The sequence below is a fragment of the Antennarius striatus genome, chromosome 4, assembly GCF_040054535.1.
Source record: "Antennarius striatus isolate MH-2024 chromosome 4, ASM4005453v1, whole genome shotgun sequence".
Taxonomy (NCBI): domain Eukaryota; kingdom Metazoa; phylum Chordata; class Actinopteri; order Lophiiformes; family Antennariidae; genus Antennarius; species Antennarius striatus.
In genome coordinates, this window is record NC_090779.1 from 17,837,659 (window position 1) to 17,860,728 (window position 23,070).

General features: G+C 39.6%; 1 protein-coding gene across 2 annotated transcripts in view; it reads right to left on the reverse strand.

The window, feature by feature from the left end:
* tspan9a (tetraspanin 9a) overlaps window positions 1-23,070 on the reverse strand; it is a 167,146-nt gene that overhangs the window by 118,653 nt on the left and 25,423 nt on the right. Inside the window, exon 2 of one of the 2 annotated variants that reach the window (XM_068313445.1) lies at window positions 7,919-7,984. The exons of the other annotated variant lie outside the window; for it this stretch is intronic. The gene's annotated coding sequence lies outside the window, so the exon portion shown is untranslated. The remainder of the gene's footprint in view (window positions 1-7,918; window positions 7,985-23,070) is intronic. 2 annotated transcript variants of the gene reach the window in all.

Sequence of the window (23,070 nt, forward strand, 5' to 3'; positions counted from 1 at the left end):
AAAAATCCTGAATGACCATAATCAGCAATCACTTAAACATTTGGTGAAATCAAATCGAAGAAAAATTAGAATACGTCAGCGCTTTGAAGCAGGATGTAACAACAGTAAAACTCAGGGTTGTTTGATAATGAAAGTACAGTACATAAGAGAATTTCCACTTGCACAATGTGAAGGAAACTCGAGAGATTGGGACTGAACGGCTGTAAAGCTTTAAAAAATGATCAGTGAGGCTAACTGGAAAAAAGGGCTTCATTTTGCTAGGAAGCATAATGATTCTGGAGCAATGGAAGAAGGTCATGTGGTCTGAGTCCAGATCTACCCAGTTCCAGAGTAATGGGCACATCAGGGTAAGAAGAGAGGCAGATGAAGTGATGGACCTATCATGACAGTTGTCTGTACAAGCCTGTGGGGGCTTGAGTTATGAATTGGGGTTGCTGCAGTTGGTCATATCTACAGTGGGTTAAGAACCTGTATGTGCTCAAAAAAGAAGGTAAACTGACTAACTGAATATACTGTATAACCAGGTTCTTCATCGGGCTAAAATTTTGAAGGAGTGCTGAGGTGAGAATGACATAATTCTCACACGTGGATTGACCACCCCAGACTATAGATCTTAATCCAATTGAGAATCTTTGGGATGTGCTTGACAGGGATTTGTGCAGTGGTCAGACTCGACTATCATCAATGGCAGATTTTGGTGAAAAATTCATTCCCCGCTGGATCGAAATAACTCATGTGACATTGCAGAAGCTTATCAAAAGAATGCCAAAATGAATGCATGCCGTAATAATAGAGTGTGTGACTTTTTTTCTTTTTTTTTGGTGGTGGTGACTTTTCATTTAGCCAGGCAGTGTATATTGATTTAGTAACCTGATGTGTAAACTGTGTTATCCTGTCTCCACAGGCAGTGGCCTCTTGTTATCAGTCTACACTTCTCTACCATCTCCTGTATTGGTTGCAGACACATTTTTTTGTAGATGATTGCTAAAACCCTGCACAACCTGAATATAACCACTGGTTTTGTCGATACAAAGGTTGTGGGATGAAGTAGGGTGAAATATAAAGATTACAGAAGTGTAAAGAACATGTGATTAAAAGGCTAATATTCAATATTCATTCATTCATCTTCCAACCCGCTTAATCCGCTAACGCAGGTCGAGGGGAGCCGGTGCTTATCCCGGCAGTCTCAGGGCGTGAGGTGGGGGACACTCCGGGCATAGCGTTATTAAGGTGGAAACAAACAATACGTATTGATTGGGCAACAACCACTTCCATCAGAGAATGTACTTCATTAATGATTTATTTTAGAGAAGGGAATGATTCCCAAGGAACATTTTTAGTTTCCCAAACCACTGGAGGTAAACTGAATCTAAGCTTCAATACAAAATCCATTCATACATAAGCCCTACTTTAAAATACAGTGATAGCAAAGCATTAAAAAGAACAATGGTACATTAATATGAGAAACCTTGAGTGATGGTCTGCAAATCCAAACAGATGACTGAATGTGTGATAAGTCAAGGAAATATATTACATGAAACTAAAGAGCTGTAAAAATCAAATTAAGATGTATGTTTGTGCCAAATTCTCTAGGCTTTGAGAACAAGATTTTACTTTTTCTAAGTATTTAGTGTTAGAGGACTACCTAAGTCACATAAGGCCTTTGAGTACAAACACAGCAGCATACTTCCTTTAAACAGTACTTAGCTTTTATAAGCATGGTTTCCGAAGATGAGTAGAAGAGTCTCGTGTTTCTGGGCACAAACCCCTCATTCATCCACTCACAGAAAGAAAAAGGTAAATACAAACAGACCTCTATCTATTATCGACAGCCTCACGTTGTGGTCGGCATTGTTAAAAACCCCAAATGGAGCCACACAGACACTTTAGTGAGTTAAGGAAGAGATCAGGCGATTAAATAATCACTGAGGAACAAAGTCATGCAAAACCAGCTGTGTCGACCTTAGTTTTCAGCAAATCAATTTGCTGTATCTATGTCCACAGATTACACAACAGGGCTTGTCCCTGCTCAGACACCTTAAAATCAAATACTATTCAAGTTATTTATCACGAGAGGCCTGGGAGTGATGAAAATAACAAGATCAGAAAGGAGGAGTGACTAAAGGATATCGGAAATAAAACGTTTTTGGAAAATCAGCTCAATTCATATTTCTTATTTCTTAGCAACTGGATTTATAACCTCTGAAGTAATTTTACTGCCATTATGATGACCGACATAACATGTGCCACACATGATTCTATTTAACATCAGTCATGACGAATCGGGGCATGAGTAAACAGAACACACATTTATTTGTGTAACTTAGTTGATGTGTATTCGTGTTAGTGCTGTATGAGTGATAGGTAACTGTGTTGTCTCCAAGGTGTGGAGATAGCTGCCAGGAAAGACAACAGATACAGCCAGGATTTGGGTGGGTGGAAGCGTGTGGGTGGCCGTGGAGGTGAAAAAGTTCGATGCTGAGTGCTGTTTTCACCCACGGGTCTTAAAGAAAAAAATGTGTTTGTCTCAATCTGGAATGTCCCTAGAGGAGTGAATGGACAGCAGATTAATAACTCCAAGGCGGTGCACAGACACAAACATACATGCATGCTCACTGTGTTAAAGCAGCATTTTTCTATCTTTCTTACTCTCTGACACACTCAACCCCTCCCTCTGTAAGTCTCTCTGAGTGGGATTTGTGATCTAAGATCAGTGCGGCTGTAATGCCCTTCTCAGTAGACTGACAGATGATACAGCCTGCCCTTTGGGCTCCAGCCGGAATGGCTACAGATCAATACCCGAGCTGGCAGCCTATCAGCATTAGCACAAACAAGAGCACACACACGCACACGCACACACACACACACACACACACACACACACACACACACACACACACACACACACACGGCATTCATGTGTGAACTAGCATCAAAGCCCCTCTGAGCTGACTGGCATTTGCCAGAACAGGACCTGGATGTATGCATCACAGCAGGAGGGGGGACATTCCCGAGATAGTTCCCAGCCTAGAGGAGCAGCATGGCTGGGGGATGACGGAGCTGAGGAGTCCTGTTTGCAAATTCCTCTGGCTGTGACGAACAAAGTGGCCAACTGACTGAACAAAGCCACAGGTTGAAAAAATAATCATGAAGTTTAAGTGTCTGAAGTGTCTGCAACTTCTGTCAGGTGTGTGTGTGTGTGTGTGTGTGTGTGTGTGTGTGTGTGTGTGTGTGTCTCTGTGTGTGGCCATTTAACCCTTATGGGAAAATTTGTGTGTAATTATTTGTGGGTGGTGCCGCTCTGTCCTCCGACACTTTGTGTGAATTTGATGAGGTGTCATGACCTGCGTCGTAGCCAAAGGCAACACAGATCTTTTTTTCTTAAGTAACTGGCAGAATGCTGAAAACATTTGATTACACAGATTATACGTTCCGTTCCTTGACAGATTGAATAGGAGGTAGCTTTTAGAAAATAATTATCACGGATTTATTTTCAAAACTTACCTAAAGGTTAGGACGGGTTTCTTTTGAAACAAAGATCTGTTGACTAAATTAAGACTGTAACCAAGCACAAAGAGACAGAATAATAATTGGTCCAGGAAAATGGAAATCTCTCGCCTTCACCATTTTTGTGTCATTTATACACAACCTAAAGAAAAGGTCATTATATGTATGTTTTCTTTCATTTATAGAAGTTCAGAGAGGCATTTCATTATTTTGCAGCAAAAGAAAAAACTGAATTTTGCCTATTTGTAAGTTACACATACAGAAAAAGTTTCATTACCTCTATGTTAGTGAGGACTGCAGAGGAAGCAATTTCTCAAATGAAGGCCCTCACACACAAACTGAACTGCTCATCCATTCAAAATATACAATGCTTCTCTCTGCGCACTTATATTTACAAGCTGAAAAATGAGAACTGACCTATGCAAATAAACCGTGTCCAAGAGGGAACCTGAAATGCCATCACTCCAACATTTCATTGCAGAGTTGTGCTACATAAATAAAAATGAAATGTATAAATAATTCAAACACAGATCCTACACTATGTAAATAAAACAGACGCCTCCACACTCGACTTGCTAGCCAACTCGTCCTCTCAAGCAATTTATTTTTTCCCACTGCCATACCAAAGTCAATCAATTGCCAATTAATGATAGGCATATTTTCTCTCTATTGGCCACCAGTGCATGTGATACCATTTGGCTGGGGAAATAAATATGTAAATGGTTCTGTGGGAGCAGAAATAGTCCAACAGCAAGAACAGCAGGGGGGATATCAATAACCCTTCCCACACACATAGCCTACACACCCCGACATCTACCACTGTGTTAACTTCTCTGTACTGTGTCTTCTTGTAGTCGGAGAGTCGAGAAGATGAAGTTACACCAGGCAGAAGGGTTTTGTGTGTGCCATATGTTGTAAAGACAATCCACAGCTTATCTTAGTTTGGGCTTGTCTTAATGATATTTAATACTTCAGATTGATCAACCCATGCATGTTTTTTTTTTTCACAATGAAAAGTAATCAAACCATATTACACAGAGATCCTCCTTTCTTTCCCTGCTTGCTGGTACCCCAAAGACAAGACCAAAGTTTGTTGGTTATTTTCTGAATCTCCTATTTTAACATCATCTGACTTTCTGACAGGCTGGACTACCTTTTCCCCAGATACAAGAAGTAGACAGGTTATAAAATTTTCTAACATTTCTACAAGTGAACTGAAATTTCATATTATATTCTCTTAAAAGACACTTGATGTTATTGCCATTTTTTTCCATATTCCCCAGAAGACACACCACCTCCAAGAAAGACTGTATTGATGAACATTGAATAGGGCAAACTCTACCTTCCTATCCTCAAGGGTTGATATGGTATCAGTAATTATTTAACATTTTTACAGCTATTTCAGTCATATGATTCAAGTGATTTCATTAAAAATTGTTTCGTAAATTACTTCATTTAGAACCTGCCTTGTCTGCTCCTTGTCTGATACGTAAACAAGTCAATGCAAATAATTAGACTATATTAGAATATTAGACCGAATACACCTTTATTTCAAATTAATCTTGCCTCAATTAAATGGGAACAAGCATCTCAGCTTACTATACATGTGTGCATCCTTGCCTGGAAGGAGAGATTGCTTAGTTACACACATACACCGTAGTATGTGTGTATTAGCAGTAATTGCGCATTTAAAGCAACTCAAACTGCCAACCCAGCTTGTTTCTAAGTAGTCTGTTGCAGTTTGTGACTAATTGCTAAATCTCATTATCCCACTCTTATTCTTGCAGTCTCTATTTTTTAATTGAGAGAAAAAGAAAACAACTGGATTCAGAGATGCACATTCAATTTAGAAAAAGCTGCAGTGAAGCTCAAGATGTCAAAATCAAGGCAAAGCTGTAGATAATATAGACAAACAAAATACAGCTGTGGACCTGCTGAAAAGGATGCAAAAATGAGGAGCATTCTATCTGTAATTAATGCTATCTCAATTATTTTGAAACTTTGACTTGACAGATGTTGGAATACCTCTCAAATTAACAGAAATTATCTTTAAAAAAGTTCTTGAACCTTTATTGAACGTGATCATATAAGCATGGACCAGTAAAAATTCAGTAGACTAAATAACAGTGAGATCAACCTACTGCTGATGCTTCAATGAAGCAGAAAATCAATGAGAAGATGACATGATTATGTGGACAAATATTGTGCAATGAAATAAAACAGTTAAAATCAGCAGCATTACAATCAGCTACGATGCATCATTCTGTTGAGTAAAGAAAGAAGAAGAACGAAATCAACTTTATCTGTAAAGCTGAACTATATTTGTTCAGCTTATGTAGGACTTACGTCGGAGTTACGATAATTTTTATATACAATATGTCTGGTAATAAATAAATCGGAATTTATGCATATATGAATGCTGGAAAAACTGTTTTTGCATTGTGATAGTGAATTTTTAAATTAATGAAGTGTTTTGCAATCAGGGATTCTTGCAAACAAGGACTGTACAACTCCCACTTTCATGGTTAAATGGAAAGATTATACAGGAGCTACACTTATTCATGAAAATAGAATCATCATTGACTGTACAGCAGTTACAGTTGGTGGTAACCCCTTAACAACTTATGTGATTAGTGCAATGTGAATATTAATGGTAAAAGGAGAAGAAGCAGCAATTGATATAGGGGTGTGAAAAAGTGTCCAGATCTTGATTTCTTCTATCTTGGTAAGCATGTCCGACTTAATCACCACTGTGAAAAGCCCTTTGCACCTCTAATCTTAATAGCTAATCATGTCACCTTCATTGGCAGCAACTGCAACCAAATACTTCCAATAACTGGAGCTCAGTCTGTGTCCCATTTTGGTGTCAGGTTCATCAATCCTCATTTCAGAACTACTTTTTTTTTTTTTTACAGTTCCATTTGAGAGTTTGGATTAACTCTCATGTGAAGCCATTACACAGCAGTTTAGTGGGAGTCAGGCCCAGACTTTGACTTAGGTCCTCTAAAATTAATTTCATTAATTTCACGCGCCCCTCCAGTGGGTCTACCATTATTTGAGCTCCTCAAACTGGTAACCTGACATTTGCAGAATTCAACTTTCCATCATTTATCACAGGTCATCCTGACCCTGAAGCAGCATTACACTGCCACCTCCACGCTTGACTGTAGATAGCGTTCTTCCTGCAGAATGACGTGTTTGGTTTACACCAGATATAATAGGAGCACTGTCTATCAAATAGTTCAACTTTCAGCTTTCAAAAGAATATTCACCCAAAAACCATTTTTACATTTGAGGTATCATTGTTAACCAGTGTCTGCAGAAAACTGATCATTAAGGTAAAAGAGTTCCACCTCAGGGTGTTTTGTTCTTCAATTTTGTGAATTTTGGATGGTTGGCCAATTGTGGGAAGGTTCACCATCTTCTCTGTTTGAAATGAATGTGTGATCTGTAGAATCTGTAGGATGCATAAGAAAAAGCTTAACATTCCTTTTGAGGCTGAGGAATTCCAAACACCTTCATCCTCATCTTTTTGGGTGCATGAAATATGACATAAAAAGGTGGCTTTTACAAATATAAATGTAAAATCCTAAAAATAATTACACTGAAAACAAGCACCCTCATTTAAATGCACACAAAATTACCCGACACTGATTTTATGCTCTGTTATAGAATGCTTAGGGTCATGGTAAATAGAGATGTACCATAGGAGTGAGCGTGCGCTATGTATAATATAAAACCCTTCCCCCTTCAATTCAAAGCCTTTGGCAATAAAGTCACACAGTGGAACTTTACACCTCTTATAAGGGGTCTCTTGAATAGTCATCCCTTTGCATGAATAGAATTGTGGCCTTGGTTTCTCTCTGTCCATCTCTGCACCTCCCTCGCCCCACATTCCTGCCTCTACTGCCACCACAGGCGCCATTGAAGAGCCGGTCAGTTCAGCCGTGCTTTGATCTCAATGCACAGGTTATCTTTTACCCGTCTAATTTTAGTTAGACCCCTTAAGCTCTCCTTCTCTTTGAAGCACAGGCAACATGCAGCAGCAGAGGGTTGTGGTTCGTTATAAATGTGACCCCTACACTTTCAAAGAAATGGATCTAAGAAGTTTGACTGTAATATGGACAAGATTATTCACCTTGTTGCATCTATGTCCTATCAACTATGTGCACAGAGCAGTAGTAGTCAGGGTGATACCACTGGGCTTTCCCATCCGAGGGAGTTTGTTAAGTAAACAGAGAAACACACTGGAGATGCTGCATCTTGTGCACATTGTGGTCGAATCCTCCAGAGTAATCACAAGTTCAGAATTTTCATTTTACTGATTTCAAATTCATCCACAGTGTTAAAGGTCAACAGATTGTTGTAGCAGATGGATCAGAAGAATGACAGAGAGAAGTCAAGATCTTACCTTTTTGAGAGGGATGAGATGTTGGCAGAGACGCGGTCGGTACCTGGGGCTCACTGGGTCAAAAATCTGCCAAGAAAAGTAATTTTATTTTGTGACTTGTAATGAAACCTGGTTCTTCAAATACAATTTTTAGGCTCATGTGTTTCTATCAATCCCAATTTATTCATTACATTATTAAATCCTTGAGATACTTCCATTAAGTTTGTATTCCTTTCCTCTATTACACTGATTTCCATTAATTACAATGTAGACTCATATTGGAACTGCCTTGAGTTTGTTATAATCTAGAGAACATCCACATCATAGCCTGTTTACAGCAGGCCACACAGCAGTACAATAAAAGTTCCTCCCAATGATTTTACAGATTGGGCAACCAGCTGATTTCAGACTCACTCGAAATGACGCCCCTTTAGTAGCAATTTTGACACAGCAGGAGCATTTTTGGGTGAGTGGGTGAGTCAAAAAAGTAGAAGCAATGACGTCTGTGTCACCATGTAGCAGCACACACATGCAAGGTCATTTATTGTGAGCATCTCAGTGATCAAACACACAAGAAGGTAAAAACACACAGACCAATAGAGGTGCACACTCAAGGCAAAGTACACAGGAAATCAAAGCTCTGCATTCATCTAAAGCATGAATGATGGTTCTACAGAAACACCTTCAAGCTGGGAGAAAAGCAGGACATGCCTGAAAGCTGATTGAGTACCTCAATCTCATACAAAAAGGTCATTTTTCTTAACACAAGATGACTTATGAGGACACAGTGACTGCTTTCATTTCCATTTCACTGTGAGGAATGGTTGCTTGAGTTTCTTTCTGTCATTGAAGCTGTTGTGTAAGATCACCGAAGGTCTGTCATCACTGCCTGTGCCAAAAATGGTTATTTTCCCAATGCCGATGATATATTCTGCTTCAGTACAGTGATTGTTTAATGGGTCTTCAATTTTCATCTTAATTTACTAGATTTATTACTCAGAGATTTCAGAATAAATTAAATGATGTGTCTACGCAATGAGGATGAGTTTTAGGTTGGGGGGGGGGGTCGCAAAGACAACATCCATTCAATAACAGAAGTGAGGGATGAGCGAACAAACCAATCGTCTACTCAGGTGAAACCTTACCATGCTGGTTAGGCTAAGACTCTGTGTGTTCTCCATCTTTTCAGACTCCCTGGTCATTATAATCAGATTTATCATCTAAATAACTTAAAGGGGAAAGAAATGGCTTTAGGACTTTCACTTTCCTTCAATAGTCTACTCAAAAAGAGTGGCTAGATCAGCATGCGCAGGAGGGTAGAGACACGGAAAAGAAGAAGCTGAATGAGAGCTGATAGATAATCAGGAAACAGACCAATAAGCAGGCAGAGAAAAACACAGATACATTGATCGCGATGCAGAGCAAAAGCAGAACATATAAAAGAGTGACACAGCAGGTAAAAACAAGAAAATATGCTCCTACCATTAGTAGGCAAAATTCATTAGGACTCAGCTGACACTTTGTATAACAGGACAAATATAATTACATGACAACATTTTTAGGTTGGCTCCATCCTGTTCCCAAAGGATTATTGACTGGACAGCCAACATTACACAGTGGCCATGAAAAAACAAAATAAGATGGCTGTCAGTATTCATTTGCATGCTGGAACAGCTTTTTCACAATAAGTCACGCTCAGGAAGAATATATTTTCTGGTCCAACAGTGGAGATTATAACATTTCTAAGGCTATAAAAAAGGTTGTAATTTGGTTGATGTGATAACTCACTTTCTGTTAGCTCTGTTTACCATCTGTATTTATTTGCCTTGTTTGTGTCAACAGCATGGGTAGCACGTGTGTAGAAGTGCCTGTGCTTAGATGTGCACATCAAACATGATGATAGCTACTTAACCTCATAGTCATGCATGAAATTATTTTTTACAATGTGGAGGGAGTCTTTTCATGGCTTGTGGCTTTTTCTCATGTTGCCATTCAAAAACAATAACGATCTGACAAGAAGAAAAAGTTGACCTTCGATATTCAAGACCAAGAGGCATCAAGAAATAATCAAAACAATCTCTTTTTTTTTAACTCAAAGGAACACCGATGCCTCTTAGATTTCGTTTTCAACAAAGTGGAAACATAGTATGTGACATTGCGAGTGGTGTGAGACACAGACTAGTGTTAATGAGAAAGCAAGGGGATAGACACTGAAAAGTCACTGTTGTGCTGTGTGTGGTAATGAGGTATCATTTGTCTCATGGGAGGGAGTGCAGCACTGCAGCACTGGCGCATAGAGTTCAAACAACTGTGAATGAGTCGGCAGCGGCTGGAGCCGGATTACATCAACAACTAAGATGAAAACAGCTGGCTTTCCAGAAATTTTAGCCAAGCCCGGAGATAAAATGTATTGTGTAAAATGGCTTCGATAACAATTACATCCAAAATGAAATGTTAGTGCAAAAGTTATCTTTTCAAAGAATACAAACAGAATAAAATCTAATGCTGATGATTTGCTTTATTTGATTAGGATGGGATTTTAATTGTTCTTGTGCTGAATCAGTGTGAACTAATCTATTTAGGCCTTTTTTGTCACCTTTAATGTGCAGCCATTAATCACAACATCCCAGCTCTAGTACACTGCAGGGATTAACAGTAACAGCATGCTACCAAAACTGTTCCACCCATTCCACACTCAATGTGGTTTTGTTGCACAAATGAATAAATTGAGACACCACTACGCTAATCTCTATTGCTTGTGCAGGCAAGAGTGAAATTGAAATGACAGGATGTGAAACGGAGCACATACAAGTAAAATTAAGGTATCACTATTAAATTATGAAGGTGACAAATTATTGATTCTTCTTCAGCTCAGCCTTAGGGTTCAAGTATATGTCTCAGAGACCGCATGTGTCTGTGTCTAAAGGTAGATGTATATAGATCTTAGACATCCACTGTACACTGCAGTAGTGACAGGGCTGACTCTGCTGTTAGGATAGCCCTGAAAGTAGTCCGAACAGCCATGAGCCAGGTAAAAGTCTGTGCATCCCTTGTATCCATTGGAACAAACACTTCTCTCCACCTGTCATTTTCCAGATAATAGCTCATTGAGAGAACAAAGTCAATTTCTGCACCACAGACCTTTTTCATACATACAGTATTTATAAATATAGAAATAAACAATAGAAATAAACAAATAAATAAATAAAAAGATGCTGGAAATGGAATATATCTTGTTTGTAGCCCAGTAAAACGATTCCCTTTATATGGAAATACAAAAGGAAATTAGCTCATTACTATAAAATACCATACATTAAATAAAAATTATAAAATTGTTTCAGATTCAATGGCACTAAAATAGTGTCTATTTTAACTCAACTTACAATCACTAACTTAGTTAAATGAAATATACCTCATTTTACTTCAAGGATTCATTTTTCATTATTCATCACGATGACACGCTTCCTCATTTCCACATGTAATAAAGTTGAGTTGGAATGTTAACTATTTCTTGTTAGGGGCTGCTTACTTGTAAGATTTCACACAGTGATATTTAACAAACATCTACAGTTAAATATTGTATTTCATTTACAACAAACGAGTGAAAACACCCCCTCTTTATTTTAAACTGCCACACAGCAAACAAACCCAGGCCTACTCTTAATCAGAAAAACTGTCCTTCAACAATACAACACGAGCATTCCAGGTTACTATTTCATTCCCTCAACAGATGAAATCTTTTCTATACATAAGACGAGTTTTTAAAGAGCATATGCACAGTTTGTTGGTTGAAAATAGACAAAAAACATGGCACGGAGACAAGTGTTATGTATGGACTATTTGTAGGGAAGCCACCCCCCCCCATTAATATGTAATGTCTATAGGTGAGCTGACACCTCCCACCATCAGCTCACACTCCTGGTGAAATCATGACGGGAGTGGGATTCGATCCACCGATTGCTGGGGCCATCTATCTACGAGACATCTGCTCTACCGATGAGCCACTGCTACCCTCTAATACTGAATACTGTAAATGCATTGGTTCTATAAAATTTAAATTTGAACATGTAGAATTGGATCAGATTCCAGTGCCATGAGGGTAAAATACGCTGATGTTGTTTACGCTATTCTTTTGCACATAAACTGTAAAAGTATCTCTGCATAAATCAGATGAAATCCCTGCATTTCCCCTGTCACTATCCTTAAAACTCAAGTCAAAACCCCAAATAAGTTGTATTTCATATAACAGAAAGAGAAAACAATTCCATAACAGTGACTTATAGTATATCCTGTCAAAGGTGGACCTTGTTTGAGCTGTGTTGAAGAAAAACCTTCGGAGGATGGCTCTCTTTCACTCACACAGAAGAAAGAGTTTTCAAAGGCTTTAATCTTGTTTTTTAGCTGACCACTGAGATTTCTTCAAAATGCAAAAAAAAAGAAAAAAGATAGTTGCATAAAAGTACATCAGACATCTGTTGCATGTTGTTCCTCTAACCTCATAGACAATTCACGTTGCATTGTTTCGTTGTGGAGCAACCAACAATCTTGAGACTCTCCTTTTGACTTTGAGCAGGATGTCATGTAACACCTTCTGTCTTACTGTGCTTCTTGCATTCATTTGAAACGTATGGGGCATAATCATTATCCGTGTTTATTACTTTGCTTTCATTAGATAGCATAGCTTCTCAATCAATTCTTCTTCTCTCAAAATGACCAACTGAGCAAACACAAATTTGAGTTCTGTTGCATCCTTCTATCTTTTGACAAACTCTCTATGAGATGTCTCAATGTGCAGGTTGGTAGAGAAGAGAGACAAAGGTCCTGACACCATTGTTGTCTTTGTCTCTCCCAGCTTTGTCTCTTCTCTCCATAGGTCACAGATGCGGTATGAGGGGCATGAATCTACTTCCCAAGAATCCTGGAAAGGAGCCAAAACAGATCCCCTTTCATGGTAAATAGTAGCAGAGTACATCTGGCTCAGGAAAGCACACACATACATACACAAATGCAAATTGTTTTCCTGGCACCATGGGAAAATGTCATTTTAGGGTGAAGTAGATGAGAGTATCTTTTGTGAGGTTCCATTGTACTTTTACTCCAGGAAACTATAGGATTAAAGTGCAGTACTTGGAATAAATGGATGTAGAATTATACAAAGAGCATCAACACCTTCACCACACTTAGACTTCAAGAAAATGTGTGCAGAAGTAACTGCTACTGCGTTACTGTAGGTCCTGTCGAAGAGCCAGTCTTTGTGGCATTGTTGAGTGATGAGATTCATGCCCGGAGGTTCCTGTAGAGACTGAATTAGAAGAGGCTGGATGGAAGTCATTGGAAAGCTTTAACGCGCAATTACTTTCCACACAGAGAGTGAAAACAGCTGTCAGCAAACCTCCAGTAGAGAGCACAATTTTAATTGAGTAAGAGAAGAGAGAGGAAATAGAGTTTTTGCTGTGTTTGTTAAGGTTATTGTCATAACGGGCTTGTTTTCATTTAGGTTGTTGTTTTTCATCATGCACTATAAAAGAAGCATTATTTTATATTGTGCCACAATTCATTCTAACTTCATCACTACACATATCCACATACAGTATGACACATATGCAGTCACTATAAGAAAGTATTCAGGGGTCACCTGAAGGCCAAGGTTCATTGTGTTCTGGCGTGGAAGAGAAATGACTCCATCTCATCGGCCCGCCTATCAACTCCCTCAGCATCATTTATCTGTTCAAGCCCCACAGTTGAACACTCTGAACCATGGTTGGGCAAATCCCCACTAAAGCCGAATTACTTTACCACTCATGCTCCAGGACACATGTTGGGCTGATATGAAGTACGGACATTGACAACTGTTCATAATACTGCTGGTAAGAAAAGTTTACTTGGCATGTGTGCGTAAGGGAGCGACGATGTTTGCTGGTGCCAGATTAAAAATACAAGCAAATAAAAGACTTCCATATATGAATCGCAAGATGAAGAAGAATAGGAAATAGAACTCAACTGATCAAAGATTTTTGTGACTAACATGCTCAAAAACTAACTACACACATTTCACTGCTTTGAGTACCACATATCTCCTCTGTAAAGAGCAAACTCTTATATCAAAATGTGCAACCTTTAGATTAGCTCTTTAGGCTTCCAGAGGATTAAGCAGCTCCCAAAGCAACAGATTGTTACCTGTTTGGGAAACGTAGCAAAATGTGCATCAAGTTAGAAGACTGAGGAGCTACAGTACGAAGGCCCTCAGGCGAGATTAGCGTCTCATTGGGACAGAAAAAAAAACAAATCTCCAAACATTAAGACCAGCCTGCACACCCTGCAGCAAGGCTTTGATTTGTCATTAGAACAGAAAGAGCTGCATAAGTGCTATATGTGTTCCACTCTTCCTTTGTTGACACCCAAGGTGTGGAGGAAAATGCAATACAATTAAATTGTCCTGGAATGTCACATTGTTCCGAAGCTTATTTGTGTGGAAACAATCAGATCTTCGGACAGTTTTTTTGGTTCGTCATTTGTCTAAATTAAAGAAGTGAATTATTAGGTGCAGATTATAACTTCAAAGCCAGTCCATTTCATGGTTGGTATGATGAGCTGTAAACTTTGATGCATATGTGAAGGGTGGTGACAAGATAATATTTGGGGTGTACAAGTCCAAAGACAGCACACAAAAACAACATTCATTACACTTAATACAGTACTACAAATGTGTGTGATTCATTATAACAGTGTTTCATTCTCTTTAACACCAAATTGTCACTGCAATTATGGTCCAGTATATGAGTAAAGACGGTTTTCATAATATTTACCATTATCAAATTAATTTATACTGAAGTACTGCAGTGGATTTTCTTGTATACCGATTTTAAATGAGAGCAGTACCACACTGAGGAGCTGCTACTGTAAGGTACATTAAAAAAAAAACTGAAAAAGAAACAAAAATAAAAAAAGTTTTTGTTCCGTTGTCACATCATCCATCCTATCATTTCTCAACAATCTCAGTGTCTGAGATGTTTGCATGTGGGAGTTAAACAGATGGACACCGAGGCGGAATGCAGAATGCAAAATAGAATTACAGTACAATCCAGCACACAAACAAGACACTGGGTTATGACAGGAGAAGCATAAATATCACCGAAAAGCACTGTTTAATGAGGTGATTTCAAATATTCATAAATCACGTCCTCTGAAAACATCATGTATGAAAAACATAAATCACATATGGTTTGCTTCATCGACTATGAGCCAATTAAGCTACAAATCAATTAGTCAAATGCAAAAGTATAAATGCAAGTCCTTCAACATGCTTACCATTCATGCTAGTTCATGTACTGTACAGCAGGATGTTATTCAAAGCATCCCTTATCCGGCCTGCTGGGTCCTATCCAGTCCCATTAGTTGAAAATTCCCACATGCCCTGCACTGAAAGCACATAATCTGTGTAGAAAAGGCAAACATTTGGATCACTCTAGTTCTTCTCTGGTCCTTTGCTCCATTTGCAATCATGAGGGTCCTAAGGTAGGTCAAAAACATTTAAGAAGTTTATGGAAGAAAATGCCATCAGGATTTTCTGAAAAGCAACAATTGATCCTAACATCCACAGATAGCTTGAGAGGGGGAGCTGTAGATATTTTGCATTCTGAACAAATTCCAGGGAGCTCAACTTTCCTCACGAAGCTGTGCCTTGACAACTATCTTCTCTGCTAAGAAAATCCCCATTGGCCTTGCACAAGAAAAGGTTTCCAGTCTACAGGGAGTCATGAGAGCGGATTATCACCTTGGACAGTAGATAAACTGAGGCCAAGATGTGTGTGTGTGTGTGTGTGTGTGTGTGTGTGTGTGTGTGTGTGTGTGTGTGTGTGTGTGTGTGTGTGTGTGTGTGTGTGTATGTGTGTGTAATAGTGAGAGAGAGACTACAATATGTGCTTCCATTCCCATCATGGATATGGTTTGCCTCTGTTCAGTGCAGAACTGCCAAGTTGGCTCAATAGTCTCTGTTGATCCTCTGTCCTTGTCCTGGAGGAATTTCCTTCCTGATCCAGCATGCAATCAGAGGCATCTGCAGTGCCAATGTTGCCAGAATTCTTCCATCTACCCCAAACACAAGCAGACATGCTATGGCATCTGTTTGGAAACACTCTGCCAGAGAAAGGTGCAGGCAGCTGTGCATCCTTCAGCCAACACACACAGTACATTTAAACATCACAAAACACAGGTGGTAGGGATGTTAGCAAAGGCTCCAGAGCTACTGTGACTTTTCAACACATATAACCTGATAGGTCAGTACCAAACTCCATCGTATCACTGACTTAGACAAATCATCACCTGGTGGCAGATTTCACATGCCTCTGCTCGGGGTTTCAAAGGCTCTCTGACATTCGATAGAATCAAAGACCTTTGAGGATAGTCACTTTAATTCGCTTCAGTAAAAGAGCACTTAGATTTTGAATGAGCGTCTTAACTTACCAACTGGATGTTTAACGTATTGTTTTTAAGTGAATCCAAAAGACAATAAAAGGGCTTTTTTTTTTCACCGCAGCTAAAAATTTAATGCCTCAACAAATAGATGAATGGTGGGAAACCGTCCCCAGAATGCGGCTCATATCCTTTGAAAATAAGTTGAACTATAAAGTAGAAACTGTCTACAAAAAGTAATTCCATACTTGGTTTAGACATGGCAGACATACTTTATAATTTCATTTCTTACACGTTTCAAGCGATGGTGAGAGAAATCTTGTGGTACAGAGACAATTAAAGAGAGAGACAAAGAAAAAAGAAAGTAAATTAACTGCTGACAGAAAACAGCAAACAGCTCATAAAATATGTGTTTTGAAAACAATAGCAAAAATGATCATCCACTCCTGTCCCTCTGTAGTAGACAAAAGATACACAAAGGAAATTCAACCATATCTCATCTTGATTCTCTCTACATCATGAGAGAGCTTCATGTGCCCAAATGAGTTATAAGATATCCTTTCACACAGTCTTGCAGTAGCACAACGGGGTATAGACAAAGTAGTGAAGGAAAACGATGCCTCACACTGATCTCTGTTTTGCCCACATTGTTATGATGTAGTTGTTTCATTGTGCAAATGAAGTCTGTGTGGTCCAAATGAACTCCGCTACTGCCTTTATTTCAGCCCTTTCTGCACCAGCAGTTTTAGAACCATTACAAGCCAAAGCTTGATTGCTTCCTCTATTGCATAATAACTTTTCACATAAATATCTCTGAACTAAAATTGAAGATGACATGCCCACTGTTAAATGTGTAAACAAGCAGTGAACCTATTGAAAAATGAAATAAGAATGTCGGTAGCAATTTATATTTCCGCTTTCAAATAATATGGTACAAGTGGGGGAAATTATTAAAAGGGCATAAATGATATATTAAGAGGGAAAAAAGTGGGGGAAAAGGACAAGTGAAACAGTCATGGAGAAAAACTTAACAACCAGTCACCAAAATTATTTAATGCAGAGCTGGTCAGTTCACTTGATACTAAATTCTAATTCAAAATAGCGTAGCTCCAGTTTTTGGCCTAGGTATTAATTGCTGATGATAACATTGGAAAGTCATTCTTAAAGCCCAGACAAAATATGATAAATGCAAACACATAATTGCAGCAACATAAGTCGGTGAAAACAAGCCAACAAGTTGAAATATTAGAATGAATCTCCAAGTCAAATGGAAATGCTACTCTGGAAGGAGAGGAGAGGATGATTAAAAGATGGGTAGGAACCCATCATGACAAATCTTAGTTAATGGTAAACACACTTCTCACAGAATTCAATTCCAATAATTTCTCTGAGGACAGAAAAAAGTAATACTGTAATGAACACTGCCAATGAATAAAATGGCCATTTAATTAAGCAGTGTAAGGGAAGACACTGGCTGAAGGCTGAGAGGTCTGTAACAGAAACAGATAAGGCATAACACTCATGTTGGATTAAATAAGTTATTTCTTTCAATAAAGTGAAAAAAGAAGGAAAAGTCATGGTAAGCTAAAAGGGCTCCTAATTCTGATGGTATGGCCACATGTACATGTGCAGGCACACTGGGAAGTCAATGGTTGACGATGTGTGATTGTGTCAGGTCGTCATGTTCTTAAACGCTTGTGTGTATGTGAACAGCTTGGCAAAGTTGTCAAGCTCTCAGCAGGTGTTTAGATCTTCACATACTCCAACTGGCCCAAATCCGCAGATGACGGGGGGGGGGGGTCGAGGTTGGGGTGGGGGCAGGGATCACCATGCCCCTCCTTTACTTTCCCCTTTTATTATCCAGGACATGCTAGGAAAGAAAGAAATCGCTGTCAACCCCAGGTGTCAGGTATCCCATCGGCAACGATGTCAGCAGACACGAGGATGTGAGAGGGAAGATCAAATGTGTGGAGACAAGAAATAAGGTTTTAAGAGGGAGAGGATTTATAGGTGGGTGAAAACAGAACTAAAAATGGCATAAAGCAGGCAGAGCTATGATGATCTTGATGAGTGTTCCAAGGACATAGAGCCCACCCCAAAAGGGAAAAACTCAATATGTGCTAGTGTGAACATTAAACTTGTCACCAATGATGGTCAGAAAACAGAGAGAGAGAAAGATAGAATGCATGGCCACAACTTTAGCCAGCACTTGAATGAACCCACAAAATGGGACGGCCTTGTTGCGCCGCTGTCTCACACTGGGTATTCAATTAAAGTCTTCGAAGGATGAGGCCCCTGAAGTTACAAATGGCATGTGATTCATTGCACAAGATAGAGAGGGCAAGGAGATACAGAAGGACAAGATGGGAATTTGCTGCAGTATACTGGTAGATAAAAGCAAATTGGAGAGTATTGCATGTACAAGGTCAGATGATTGAGAGCTATAGCATGAAGATGAGTGTTGTGTAGGAGGGACTCAGAGAGCAAGAAGAGATCCATTTTCTTTTGCAGTTGCCTTTGAAGGAAAGAAATCCAGTGTTGACATCACACAAATTCTAGTGACTTTCTCACTGATACCCTGCCCTCATCTTTTCCTAATCCATTCACTAAGAAGTAACAAACAACGACAATAGTAGAGATACATGACAGAAACTATTTTCTTAACACCTGTCATCTTATTTCTCAACTCAATGACAGACACAGCTCGGAACAGATTTCTCCCTTTCATGGTTAAATCACATTGTGGTTGGAACAGGTCGTTCCTGAAGGGTTCCATCACCCCTTAGGGACTGACAGAATGATGGATGGATCATGTCAATCCTCAGTTGTTATCTCCCAAAGAGAGGAAGGCAGGACAGGAAGAAAAAACAAACTGAAAAACAAGGGATTTCAGTGACTCCATCACAGATAGAAAGCAGCACAGCAGAAACTTTTAAATTTGCATGTAAGAGCCTTGAAGGATGGAGGTGGTTAGCAGCAGTGGATTTTTAATGACATTCTTCATGGTTCAGATTTTAATGCACCTCTGTAATTATGATGTTTCAGTGTTAACCTTTCAAGCTATTCCATGTAATGAAAGGGAGAAATGGAGATAGAGGAAGAGGGAGGCTTTGGGTATAGCTCACTATGTGTGAGTGTCATTCCACTCTGCCGCACAGCAAGGGGTAATGATGAATTAGGTGCCTTGCTGTCTCCCTGGCACCTGGCCACTATTTGTCCTTTGGGTGTCCTGGTGACCAAAATGTATCTTTGAGCTCCATAGTGTCCCCTAAGGGGGGATCTGGACACACTGTGCAGTTCAGTACTGTAACATATGTCATATGTGTAGTGTAATCATTTCTCCAGATGCATGTTTTGTGTATTCGTGTCATGTCATTTTAAGGACGTACTGTATGTATGGATAACTCAGGAATTTCATTGTTTTTGAAAACATTTACCATAATTACACCCTGCTTCAAAGCGGTGATGTATTGTAATTGTATGTGTTCGTGCGTGCGTCCGTCTGTCCGTTTATCCGTCCATCCGTTTGTCCACCAAATGTCTTCGCAACCAATGCAGATAGAAAGATGAAACAAAAAGCACATTACTCGGCAGCAAAGGGGATAAAAATGAGATGATGACCTTGTCCTTGAGAAAACTAAGTGAAGGTCAAATTTCACCTTTTTGTACATTCAGGAACCAGATAAGATAGACAGGGAGGCCAGTGTGAGTAGACCATAGATCAAAGCACTAGCTTTGATATATGAAAGTAGGTCAGAGCACTAGCTTTGATCTTTGACCTATGCAATTATGTCAGGGTAAAATTTTGAATTCAGGGGTGTCACGGGATGTTGCTGTCTGTGACTGCCTTGGTTCTAGTCTCAGATTGTAAGCCACTACTTTTTTGAAATGCTTTGACTTTGTGGCTTAAACAACAACAATGTGGCTAATCCATAGATCTTAATGGACTCATGGCAGAACCTGGAGGGGTTTGCGCTCAAGAACGATACTGAAAGGAAAGAGATGATCCACCAAAAAAGATGCTACTAGAGCTTTTGTAAAGAACAGATATTTTGTACATCACGCACACCCCTTCTCATGGGAAACACACAAAGAATGCCAAATGATGCAACGCTTAAGTCAAAGGCAATCAGGAAATAGAGCTGATGCTCATAAGCTTGGCATCAATGACAGACTGGTGAGATAGAAGATATGGCATCATGAAGAACTGACCCTATCAAAACATCTCATGTTACAACACTTGGACACCCCTGGCTTATAGAGAGGTGTTGCCTATATATGTATATAGTTTGTCTCTTCAAATTTGCTTGGTGCAGCTTATGTTCGGTCATCTTCTTCATCTTCAGCCGCTTAATCCGCGGGGTCACGGGGAACTGGAGCTTAACTCAGCTGGCATTGGGCGTGAGGCACGACGCCAGTGCACCGCGGAGCCACACACAAAGACAGACAACTGTGCACACACACACTCACTCCTACGGGCAATTTGGGACCGGTCAATCAACCTGAAGCACATGCTTTTGGAGGTGGGAGGAAGCCGGAGAACCCGGAGAGACAGTGGGAGAGCATGCAAACTCCGCACAGAACGGGACTCGAACCCGGACCCGCCGTGTCGTGAGGCGACAGCACTACTCACTGCGCCACCGTGCCGGTCAATAGTCCGGAAATTACATAAGATTGGTTCACACCTTTCATACCTTTTTTTGTCCCTCAAAGGAAAATTTGATCTGCAAAAGTGGTAAAAACATGCAGAATCCAAACGTACAGTTAAACACGCATGATAAGGCAAAACCATAAAACAGCCTGAAGAGAAATAACTACATCAGTGCATTTAGAAATTGGAATGACAACTGTGATAGTAAAATGTACAGATGAGTAGTGCAGTAGTCAATGTTACGGTGCCAGTTCAGTGCACTGATTGTAATTGAGACAGAGGAGAATTTAACAAAATTGCTGTCCATCTCCAACCACATGGAAGAAGAACAAATTTCTCCAAGAGTGATTGGTGGGAGCTGGTTTAAATTGATGGTCTTTTATGCAGATAAATAAATATCTGTGATAAATATCATTCAGAGAAAGCGGCACCATATCAATTATTTTAATGGCTCTTTTAATAATTTTCAATGGTTTTTGATGTGCACTAGAAGATTACAATGCCAAGTGGCAAACAAAAAAAGGTCAAAATGTGCGTAAAGCAAAATCTCCAATGTCTTGTCCACATTAACAGGGTTTTATCTATGTGGACTCTCACAGCCTTTCTTACTGATTACAGTTAACTTGTGGTTCTCATTGAGGTTCTTGTTTGCCATTGGCCCCAGGTATCAGCTTATCTTCTGCACAAGACTGCCATTAATTATGGTTGGGAAGGATGGATTGGTTTTCAATTGGAAGTCTCTTAATCATACTTTTAACTTTAGAAAGTGGTTGTCACACTCATGCACAAACTCCTCCACAGTTAGCCTATGATTAACTGCTAAATCCTGTAGAAGCAACTTAAGCATCATAAAGGCAAAACTGAATAGAATTGAAGGATTTCAGGGTCTATAGTCATAATACCATTGAAAGGTTTCAGAATCTGGAATCTCTATGCAAAATATGAAGCCAAAAAACATCTTTGATAACCATGATTGTTATTTTCACATAATTTTGTAAGGGGCACAGTGGCGCAGTGGGTAGTTCTGTTGTCTCACAGCAAGACGGTTCCACGTTCAATTCCTTTCTGTGGGGAGTTTGTATGTTCTCCCCATGCCTGCATGGGTTCTCCAGCTTCTTCCCACTTCCAAAAACATGCATTTTAGGTGAATTGATTGCTCCAACTTGTCTGTAGGTATGAGTGCTCCAACTTGTCTGTAGGTATGAGTGGTTGTTTGCCTTTTCATGTGGCCCTGCGACGCGCTGGCAAAATGTCCATAGTACAACCTGCCTCTCGCCCATAGTCTGCTCGGATGAGCTCTAGCAACACCTGTGACCCATGAGGTGGATAAGCAGCTGTAGACAAGATGATTACACTCCTCTCATCTACAAAAATATGGATGGATGGACATAAACCTGTAGCGACATCACAGTCAGGGATCAGGAACACTTCCAAATGCCAGTGAGTGTCAGTTGGTCGCAGAATGACACATGGAGGTCTACCGTGCAAAAAGAAAATGGTACCAGAACCACAAACGCTATCTTCACACTGCCTGAGCTCATTTAGGATGAAGTGAGGTGCCTGGAAAACGGTTCATGTGGTCTGATGAGTCAAAACTTGAAATTCTTTTTGTGAATCATGGATATCATAAGAAGAGACAGTCCATCCACCATTGAGATCAGCACAAAGTGAAAAATCCAGCAATCTGGATGGTATGGGAGTTCATTGGTGCATATTTATGCTGAATGATATAAACAGGTTTTGGTGCAACTGCCAAATAGATATATTTTTTTCAGTGAAGGCCTTACTTATTCCAGCATGCATTCAGTAACACTCTAGTAATAGAGTCCACATGCTCCACTGGCCTTTCTACAGTCCTGACTTGTCAGCCATCGAAAATGTTTGGGTCATGAAATGCAAAATATGTACTGAGACCTTGAACTGTACAGATAAGAATGGGAAAACACTCTGATTTAAATTGCTAGCAGTGGGTCTCTTCAGATTCCAAACATTCACAAAGAGTAGTTCAAAGTATAGGTGATGTGATGTGATGTGACCCTGTTCCAATTCATTTTGTTATGTCTTGCTGGTATCAAATTTAAAATAACAGTTTAATATTCAAAAATGTTTA